The following is an 11,333-nucleotide window of genomic DNA, read 5'->3' as shown; positions in this document are numbered from 1 at the left end:
ACAATTCTACAACCAAACACCACTGTTGCATAACCAAACACAGCAACTGTACAACTTAACACAAGAACTGCACATTGAAACACAGCCACTGCACAGCCAAACACAATAACTGTACAATCGAACACAACCACTGCACAGCGAAACAAAACAATTCTATAATCAAATACAACAACTGTACAACCGAACACAAGAACTGCACAACCAAACACAACCACTGTACTGCGAAACTAAACATCACTACGGCATAACCAAACGCAACAGCTGCACAACCTAACATAGCAACTGCTCAGCCAAATACACTACACCGCCAATGGCTGTAAGCGGACAGCCCAAAACAACTCCTGGTGAGCGATCAACAACAACAACTGCACCAGAACCATCTTCACTGCATTAGCAGTTTCAATGACTGCACGTGCTGCAGTTGTTACTGCATATCCTACAACGGACAAACGTGCACAACACCTGTACACTAACAATAACTGCATTTGCACAACCAGCCACATTTGCATAGCCAGCTGCAGCGAGCCATAACAGGTTGCACAATTACGCATAAGTAATGGACGGCCAAACACATCAAGTGACCACGTCATGTGTATAATCAACAATAACTTCGCAATCAACTACAACAACTGCATCATCACCTATAATATCTGCCCAAACAATTGGTGCACAACCAGCCAGAGTCCTTCTCGTCCGACTTCGTCAGTTGTGCAATCAACCGGCACATCTGCAGAATATACCACAAGAATTTCGCGACTGCACTCAATTACTGCACAACTAAGCGATGTCATGCCTACTATATCCCATTATCGCTGCCCGAAATATTCTTATTTGGAGTGATATCATACTATCATCATCGACTGGAATAGCTGACAAGTAATTCAGGTATGTTTGTAAACACTCTACCCCTCCTAATCCCAATAATGGTTGATGGGATAAATGGTGAAACTGTGTGTCATGGCTACAATCTCAGGGGAGACTGTGAAGTGATTTTTCACAGTTCTTCCCATGGAGAGAGGCATATGAGTGTGTGGTTTGGACTAATTTAATTATCTGCGATTGTGTTGCTCTGTTTAGTTAGGTTTTGGTTTCGTACAACAACTAACATGTCTTCTTGGGTACAACATATTATCTTACGTTTGTCTTGTATTTTCTTTTTTCGGCTGAAACCTGTACACAATGCTGGGATAGCCTGCTTTGTGTCCAGTTACTATATCCTCAATGTTCCGCTGGATCCAGGGTGGGAAATCTGTGACAACGACTACGTTAACTCGCACTTAATTTGCTAACATAGGGCACTCTTTCATGTTTCTTACCGGCTTATGGGACACATCTAAGCCTTCGATTTTTATATGTTCATATTCCCGATTTGATTTCAAACACCTTTCTTATTTGCCACCGAATCTTTACTATACGTCAATGGGGAATCTCGCTGTAACTCGCAATAATGCGTGGATGAAAATAATCCCGGTACTTAAGCTGTTATGGAATACAACGAGCATGAGTCAAGAGTGGGAAGGGAGAGAGGGAGAGGGAGAAACAAAGAAATAGAGAGAGGAAAGAAATACGTAAATAGGTAGATATACTGATATATATGTATCTATATAAATCTCTCTATATAAAACTGAGAATGTGTGTGTGTGTGTTTCTGTCTGTGTGAATCCCTAAAACTTGAGAACTACACAACCAATTTTCATTCAAATTTTACACATGCCTTACTTAAGGCAAAAAAAAAAAATGTTTAACTTCTTGCCTAGGGCGAGCCCACAGCAATATCATGTCTTCACTATTTCAGTATTACGTGTTAAAAGTGAAAGAAAACATCTCTCTATTGTAATTTCAGATACTTTCACTTTAATACTGAAACTATTAAAGTCAAACTATTATATAAGAGGGACGAACCACTAACAGTGGACATCCATTTTGCTAGAAGAAGATCCGCTATGGTCTTATATGCTACACCACTGGTTTTCAATTCATATTAATCAAATTAATATTCAATTTCTTATCCTTATTATTTTAAATTTAAATTTACATGTATATATATATATATATATATATATATATATATATATTATATATATATATATATATATATATATATATATATATATATATATTGCCGGTATATCAAAAAGGAGATCTCACGGAGAGTAAGGGCCGGATGGAAGGCGTTCAATGGCATAAGGGATGTGCTCAAGGAAAGGTTGGACAGGACCACCCGCGCCAACCTCATTAACAGTGCAGTTCTGCCTGCAATGTTATATGGTAGTGAAACATGGGCTACCACAAAGAGAGAAGAGCAAAGACTGATAACGGCTCAAAGAGCCATGGAAAGGTCAATGCTTGGTATCTCGTTGAGAGAGCACATAAATAGCAACATCATCAGAATGAAGTCCGGCGTAAGAGATGTGATCGCAGAGTATACTCGCAGCAAGTATAGATGGGCTGGACACGTCGCCCGGCTCACCGATAATCGGTGGACGCACGGAGTTGTCGAGTGGTACCCGCGTGAGCGGAAAAGACCACCCGGAAGACCTCCACGACGGTGGAGTTACAATTTCAAGAGGACGATTGGGATCACGTGGATGTGAAAGGCGCGATCCAGAGAGGAGTGGACAGCGTGCTGTGACCAGCAGTGTCAAATGGATGCCTGATGGACTGGTCGGTCAAAGTGAAGTGAAAGTGATATATATATAAATTTAAATTTACATGTATATGTATATATATATATATATATATATATATATATATATATATATATATATATATATATATATATATATATATATATATATATATAGATGTATACATATAGATCTATATATATGTATATATATATATATAATATATATATATATATATATATATATACATAGCAATAAATGGTGGGGTTGTGTTGACCGCACGTGGAGAAATGATAAGCAAGGAAAAATTGTAAAAATGCAGAATGCTCGATTGAAAGAAAATTTTAATGAAATGAGAAAAGAAAAAATATATAAATATATATCTATTCAAACCGGTTTTCGTCATAGTTTGACTTATCAAGAATAGTTAGGTGAAAAAGTTTTTTAAAAATGAGAAAGGGGAAAAAAACTTGCATTGTTTTTTGCAAAAGAATAATAATAAATATGTATAAAAATTAATAAATATAAAATTACTACTACTTCTTGTTTTGCCAACATCCTAAATTAAACCAAACAATACATGGCCTTAATCCCATTGGATCCTAATACCTCAAGGTAATTTTTTCGTGAACAATCATTAAACTCAAGATACACAACAAACTCACAATGTATCGGAGTACTTATTTTTAAATTTTTATACATATTTATTATTATTCTTTTGCAAAAAACAATGCAACTTTTTTTCCCCTTTCTCATTTTTAAAAAACTTTTTCACCTAACTATTCTTGATAAGTCAAACTATGACGAAAACCGGTTTGAATAAATATATATTTATATATTTTTTCTTTTTCTCATTTCATTAAAATTTTCTTTCAATCGAGCATTCTGCATTTTTACAATTTTTCCTTGCTATATATACATATATATATATATACATGTATATATATATATATATATACATGTATATATATATATATACATATATATATATATATATATATATACATGTATATAGGCGCAGGAGTGGCTGTGTGGTAAGTAGCTTGCTAACCAACCACATGGTCCCGGGTTCAGTCCCACTGCGTGGCATCTTGGGCAAGTGTCTTCTGCTATAGCCCCGGGCCGACCAATGCCTTGTGAGTGGCTTTGGTAGACGGAAACTGAAAGAAGCCTGTCGTATATATTTATATATATATATATATGTGTGTGTATGTGTTTGTGTTTGTCCCCCTAGCATTGCGTGACAACCGATGCTGGTGTGTTAACGTCCCCGTCACTTAGCGGTTCGGCAAAAGAGACCGATAGAATAAGTACTGGGCTTACAAAGAATAAGTCCCGGGGTCGATTTGCTCGACTAAAGGCGGTGCTCCAGCATGGCCGCAGTCAAATGACTGAAACAAGTAGACGAGTAAAAGAGTATATATATATAGATGTATATGTATAGCTGTATATGAATACATGTATATGTATAGATGTATTTCAATAGATATACATATATGTATACATGTATGTCTAGATGTAAATATATATATATATGTACATGTAATATGTACACATATATATACACAGATATGCATGCATACATATATACACCCATACACACATACACCCCCCACACACACACACATAAATAGGTGCAGGTGTGGCTGTGTGGTAACAAACTTGGTTCCAAAACACATGGTCCTCAGTTCAGTCTCACTGTGTGGTAACTTGGCATGTGTCTTCTGCTATAGCCTCAGACCAACCAAAGCCTTGTCAGTGGATTTCGTAGACAGAAACTGAAAGAAATCAATTGTATATATATATATGTATGTATATATGTAAGTCTATGTGTATGTCTTTGTGTTTATCCCTCATCACTGCTTCACAACTGGTGTTCGTTTATTTACATCCCCATAACTTACTGGTTTCACAAGAAGAAACTGATAGAATAAGTACCAGGCTTATCAAAGTATAAAAAAGCACTACTCAGTGTCTCATATTTTTGTTTGTCCACTCAGTTGTATCTATCAATTTATCTTTGTGTGTGTGTGTGTGTGTGTATACATACATACATATATATATATATATATGAATTTCGTAGACAGGAACTGAAACAAATCAATCGTATATATATGTATGTATATATGTAAGTGTATGTGTTTTGGTATTGGCAATATGAATGACAATGGTCAGAGACCTGTGCATCACTAACACATTCTTTAGCAAGAAGACATCCCACAAGGCATCTTGGAGACATCCAAGATCTCACCACTGGCATCAGCTGGATCTCATCATTACACAAAGATCCTTTGGAAATTCTGTTCAACTGACCCGTCGTTACCACAGCGCGGATTGTGACATAGATCATTCACTAATAAGAAGCAGGATGAGGATTCTGCCTAACAAAGTCCATCACTCCAAGAAAATGGGCCGACCAAGCATTAACACTACCAGAACCTCGGACCCTACACTGCGAAAATGTTTTGCTGTTTCTATCAAGGTTGCCCTCAGTAGCTGCCCAACCTCCTCTGCTGAAAGTAGGTGGAATTATATCAGGGAAGCTTTGTATACCACATCAATAGATACTTTCGGCATGAGAGAAAGGCAAAACCCAGATTGTTTCAGTGCTGGGCTCTCAGAGCTGGAAACAGTTATCGAAGCAAAGCGTGAAGTTCTGATGCAATACAAGAGTGATTCTGCTACAAAGTCACTCGAAGAATTCGGAAAGGCAAGAAATAAAACCCAACTGACTGCCAGACGCTGTGCAAATAGGTATTGACAGGATAGTTAGCTGCTGACTGTGGCGACACCCATGGGATGTATACCGGTCCTCGGTCCATCGCAACCAAGTCAGCCCCTCTGAAATCAACTACTGGAGATCTCGTTATCATTACAAAAGGGACATGAATGCCTGCAACATCAATATTACCAACTGGGAAGCAGTTGCCAGCAACCGTGGATTTTGGCGACGTACCGTAAAAGAGGGAACACAAAGGAGTGACATAGAGAAAGAGGAGAAATGGAAAGACAAGAAAAGACGTCAACAAGAAAGTATGACATTACAACCAGCCAGGTAAAGTCTTCGCTACATTTGCGGCACCTGCCAGAGGGAGTGTCTGTCCAGGATAGGACTACACAGCCACAGCAGGAGATGTATTAGGACATGAAATGTAAAAGCCGGACTAGATTATTTTATGCGCAACTCCATTGTCTCCCGAGACAAAAAGGATGCCAACAACAATATATATGGATTTCATAGAAAGAAACTAAAACAAATCAATCGTATATATATGTATGTATATATGTAAGTGTATGTGTTTTGGTATTGGCAATATGAATGACAATGGTCAGAGACCTGTGCATCACTAACACATTCTTTAGCAAGAAGACATCCCACAAGGCATCTTGGAGACATCCAAGATCTCACCACTGGCATCAGCTGGATCTCATCATTACACAAAGATCCTTTGGAAATTCTGTTCAACTGACCCGTCGTTACCACAGCGCGGATTGTGACATAGATCATTCACTAATAAGAAGCAGGATGAGGATTCTGCCTAACAAAGTCCATCACTCCAAGAAAATGGGCCGACCAAGCATTAACACTACCAGAACCTCGGACCCTACACTGCGAAAATGTTTTGCTGTTTCTATCAAGGTTGCCCTCAGTAGCTGCCCAACCTCCTCTGCTGAAAGTAGGTGGAATTATATCAGGGAAGCTTTGTATACCACATCAATAGATACTTTCGGCATGAGAGAAAGGCAAAACCCAGATTGTTTCAGTGCTGGGCTCTCAGAGCTGGAAACAGTTATCGAAGCAAAGCGTGAAGTTCTGATGCAATACAAGAGTGATTCTGCTACAAAGTCACTCGAAGAATTCGGAAAGGCAAGAAATAAAACCCAACTGACTGCCAGACGCTGTGCAAATAGGTATTGACAGGATAGTTAGCTGCTGACTGTGGCGACACCCATGGGATGTATACCGGTCCTCGGTCCATCGCAACCAAGTCAGCCCCTCTGAAATCAACTACTGGAGATCTCGTTATCATTACAAAAGGGACATGAATGCCTGCAACATCAATATTACCAACTGGGAAGCAGTTGCCAGCAACCGTGGATTTTGGCGACGTACCGTAAAAGAGGGAACACAAAGGAGTGACATAGAGAAAGAGGAGAAATGGAAAGACAAGAAAAGACGTCAACAAGAAAGTATGACATTACAACCAGCCAGGTAAAGTCTTCGCTACATTTGCGGCACCTGCCAGAGGGAGTGTCTGTCCAGGATAGGACTACACAGCCACAGCAGGAGATGTATTAGGACATGAAATGTAAAAGCCGGACTAGATTATTTTATGCGCAACTCCATTGTCTCCCGAGACAAAAAGGATGCCAACAACAATATATATGGATTTCATAGAAAGAAACTAAAACAAATCAATCGTATATATATATGTATATATATATGTAAGTCTATGTGTATGTCTCTGTGTTTCGCCCTCATCACTGCTTCACAAATGCTGTTCATTTATTTACATCCACATAACTTACTGATTTCACAAGAACAAACTAATAGAATAAGTACCAGGCTTATCAACATAAAAAAAGCACTAGGCTGTGTCTCATATTTTTGTCTGCCCACTCAGTTGTATCTATCAATTTATCTTTGTATGTGTGTGTGTGTGTATGTGTGTATATCTATCTATCTATCTATCTATTTATCTATCTATCTATCTATCTATCTATCTATCTATCTATCTATCTATCTATCTCTCTCTATCTCTCTCTCTCTCTCTCTCTCTCTCTCTATATATATATATATATATATATATAACACCCTAATGGGAGTCTTAACTCCCAAATTTTAGTAATTTCCTTTATGATCCAGAACTAGGTCAAAAGTACTGAATGGATCTTTAGGAAATTTGGAAATTATATTCTATGCACAAGGGCCATAACCCCCATGACAATTCATATATTTTTGCTGTTGATGAAATTTTAACCATAGATATTAGACACAAGTGAAGTAATATTTATAAAATTTCATCTTCTTACAAGTTACAAAGACCCTTCCATGGGAACTTAACACCCACCTTTTTGTCACCTTATCTAAGCAAAAACGAATACAGTTGTGCTCTTGGAAGCTGTAGGGTTACCCGAGCATAAAAGATGTGCATTATTTGTAATTAAATGGTACAACAGTATAACAGTTTGCTTTGACATTGTGATCTCAGCAATGTGGTGCATAAATTGTCACTGATTCAGTTGCAAAGTGTTGAGTAAAGTTATTTGATTGCAGACCTCCTTTCAGTCTTTTTATTATCACTGGGTCACACATAGTCCCCAGATGGTAACATTGATTTCAAGGCCTTCCCAGATGAGTGACTGCTTATTCAAAGACATTTATAGATTGCAAATTTATTCTGTCCAGTTACGTATCAGTATAGTGGTCATTTGCAAACTCCAGAGGTGAGACATTAATTTCTCCTTAGCCCTCACGTCACACAGTTGTTAATGTTTATTTCAGTTGGGTCACGCCCTTCCAATTGCTATAGATTCGTAATGCATCTTACGGCTATGTCTGTCACCTGGATGGTGAGGAATCCTACATTGGGAGTAGTAACGACTAGGGTAGTGCAGCTGATTGCTTATTGTGATCATTCGGCTTTTGGTTTCCTGTAGCTTTGCTCTCTTTTACAAACCCAGCGAACATATATTTCCTATTTCAAAGAAATTCAAACAATAGATATAAGACCCAAGTTAAAAAGATTCTCCACAATTCAACTTCTCTGGTTGACATTAAGATGCCCACCCCTTAAGTCTCACATTTTAGAGCTCCATGACCTCCATTTTTCAGGAGCAAAATCTTTTTAACTGGTTCAATAAGACTGGAATTTTGGAATATGCGCATAAAATCAGTATGGGATACATGTGGCATGATTACAATTTTTTTTTTGGGGGGGGGGTGTAAAGAGGGAAATAACCCTCATCTCCAATTTTGATGAAATTCGAAACATAGATATTCCAGTTCATTACAGAAAATATAACAGAAAATTCTAATTCTTCAATTGCTTGTAACACGGGCAAAGCCGGGTATCTCTGCTAGTATAAATATAAAAATGGAAAAAAAACGCAATAGAGGACATTAAAACATTCGGACAGTTATTGCTCTATTATCTACGACTTTCCCTTTGAGACTCCATCTACCTCCATTGAACAAGTGCCCACTTCCTCATTGAGTTATTGCCCTTCTTTACTTAGAACTCATTCTATGCTAATATCTACGACCCAAATGTCTAATGCATTTGATACAGTTTGATACAATCATTGATGCAGTTACTTCCTGAATTTGATAGAGTCACTGATACAATTTGTAAGAACCACAGATAGAAGCTGACGCTGTCATTGATGCAGTGATGGATGCTGTACGATACGACCTTAGAATCAGTCAGTTTCATTCAAACATTCAGTTAGTTTGAAACTAAGAGATATCTCATTGATACAGCAATACAATGTGATAAAACCAGTGATTTATGTGTGTTACAGTGGAAGATACAATGCGATACGGTCATTTCTGCTCATATAAGCATCTTGATACAAGCATTGATATAGAGATAGAGTTTGATAGCGTTTTGCATCCAATTTGATACAACAGACTGATACAGACTTTCACGGTCTCTGATGCATTTTCTATACAGCCATAAATACAGTGATACAGTTTGATAGAGCCTCTGTGTTGGTTATCTATGCAGTTTGATACAGTCACTGGTACAGATTCCTACAGCTATTCATATAATTGAAACAACTTCTGTGTTCTTTCTGTCTTTAAAAAACATGTGTATATATGTCTCCTTAATGTAAGAACATCCAAGTCTGACGTAGCAAGAAAACGATATTGACAAACCTTCATACGTATAAGCTTTACGAACATTTAACCATATTTCTTATTCCCTTGACGTTAAAATGCTGTTCCGATATTACAACAATAATTGTAAGGTTTGGGGCTCAATGCTTAACGATGTTATACACTGTCTGTGGCACCCGTTAACTCCCTTTACGTTCCAGTTCTCAGCGATGAGTGTATAGTTTCTGGTTTCTGAATCAATGGCTAACGATGGTTGTACATCGGTTCCAGCAGTTTCAGCTGTTTCTACAGATAGTGTTCTTGCATTTTATGGCAATTCTAGAGTTATTTATACAGTGGTCGTATGTGGGTCTACCATTTCACATCCTCTGGTTGTAGATACTTGTACAGTTTCTGTAAAAGAAAAGCAAGGTTGTGAAATCCTTAAAAACTCAGCTGGGAAAAATTTAGATGAGAGAAGACCGACTTTTTAAAATATAACAAATTAATTACCTGTTTTCGATATTGTTGTCAGTGGTGGTTCAATGCCACTGTATCAGATGATTCAGTAGTTGGAGATATTACTCAATGTCTGTTGATTTATTACTCACTGGTGGTTGTAACGGATGATGATGGTTACATTGAAGTTAGAGAGAAGTTCTCGTAGATGGTAGCTCAGTTGTTGTATTAGGGAACATTTCGTGATAGTAGAAGGTTGTTCTGACTGAGTAGCTGGTTAGATCAGTACGGTTAAGCGATTTGTTTGTGGGGGAAGACAACAGTAAGGTTTGGATGGGCTATAGTTCAGTGGTATCATATTGAGTTCAGTGCGAGTGGATTTTGTTCCTCGGTGGCAGGTTTAATATTTGTTTTATATATAAAAATTGTTAACTTAAAAGAAAGAGATGATTGTTCAGTGGGGGTAGTTATGGGCCCAGGTTTAGTAATTTATTGTTAATGGGAGTAGATGAACATTTGCAGATGGAGGCTGAGTATTGAATGAAGGCAATTTGTGGCGAGGTTGATAATTAATGGCTTAACAGAGTCAGGCTTTACGTCACTAAAGGAGAAGATATCATCCAATGGGACCAATAACGACCCAGTTGTTTTGGGTCGTAGATATTAGCATAGAATGAGTTCTAAGTAAAGAAGGGCAATAACTCAATGAGGAAGTGCATAGATAACCAACACAGAGGCTCTATCAAACTGTATCACTGTATTTATGGCTGTATAGAAAATGCATCAGTGACCGTGAAAGTCTGTATCAGTCTGCTGTATCAAATTGGATGCAAAACGCTATCAAACTCTATCTCTATATCAATGCTTGTATCAAGATGCTTATATGAGCAGAAATGACCGTATCGCATTGTATCTTCCACTGTAACACAAATAAATCACTGGTTTTATCACATTGTATTGCTGTATCAATGAGATATCTCTTAGTTTCAAACTAACTGAATGTTTGAATGAAACTGACTGATTCTAAGGTCGTATCGTACAGCATCCATCACTGCATCAATGACAGCGTCAGCTTCTATCTGTGGTTCTTACAAATTGTATCAGTGACTCTATCAAATTCAGGAAGTAACTGCATCAATGATTGTATCAAACTGTATCAAATGCATTATCAAACTGACTGAATGTCCATATCAAACGGTATCAAACAAGGTGTGTATAGTTGTATTAATGGTTGTATCAGCATTACTGTCACGTGTCTCAAACACATGGCAGTAATACCTGCATCAAGAGTATTCAATGCTGTATCAAACAGTTTGATGTATCAAACAGTAACGATGCCTCTGTTAAATAGGATCAATGCCTGTATCGAACAATAACAAAGCCTCTAAGAACTTGTATCAAAAAATCGATGACATTATGGAACT

The 11,333-nt window shown here is 37.7% G+C and overlaps 1 long non-coding RNA gene across 1 annotated transcript; it reads right to left on the bottom strand.

The window, feature by feature from the left end:
- Positions 1-215: 215 nt before the first annotated feature.
- Positions 216-10,213, bottom strand: LOC118767705. Its single transcript, XR_005003622.1, has 4 exons — positions 9,964-10,213; positions 9,761-9,864; positions 6,971-6,978; positions 216-227 (listed from the first exon to the last, which is right to left on the bottom strand). It is a non-coding gene; the product is annotated as an uncharacterized LOC118767705 (long non-coding RNA).
- Positions 10,214-11,333: the final 1,120 nt, after the last annotated feature.

Source organism: Octopus sinensis, linkage group LG24 (genome assembly GCF_006345805.1).
Source record: "Octopus sinensis linkage group LG24, ASM634580v1, whole genome shotgun sequence".
Lineage (NCBI taxonomy): Eukaryota > Metazoa > Mollusca > Cephalopoda > Octopoda > Octopodidae > Octopus > Octopus sinensis.
Note: the sequence above shows the minus strand (reverse complement) of the source record. Positions and strands in the feature narration are given on the sequence as shown.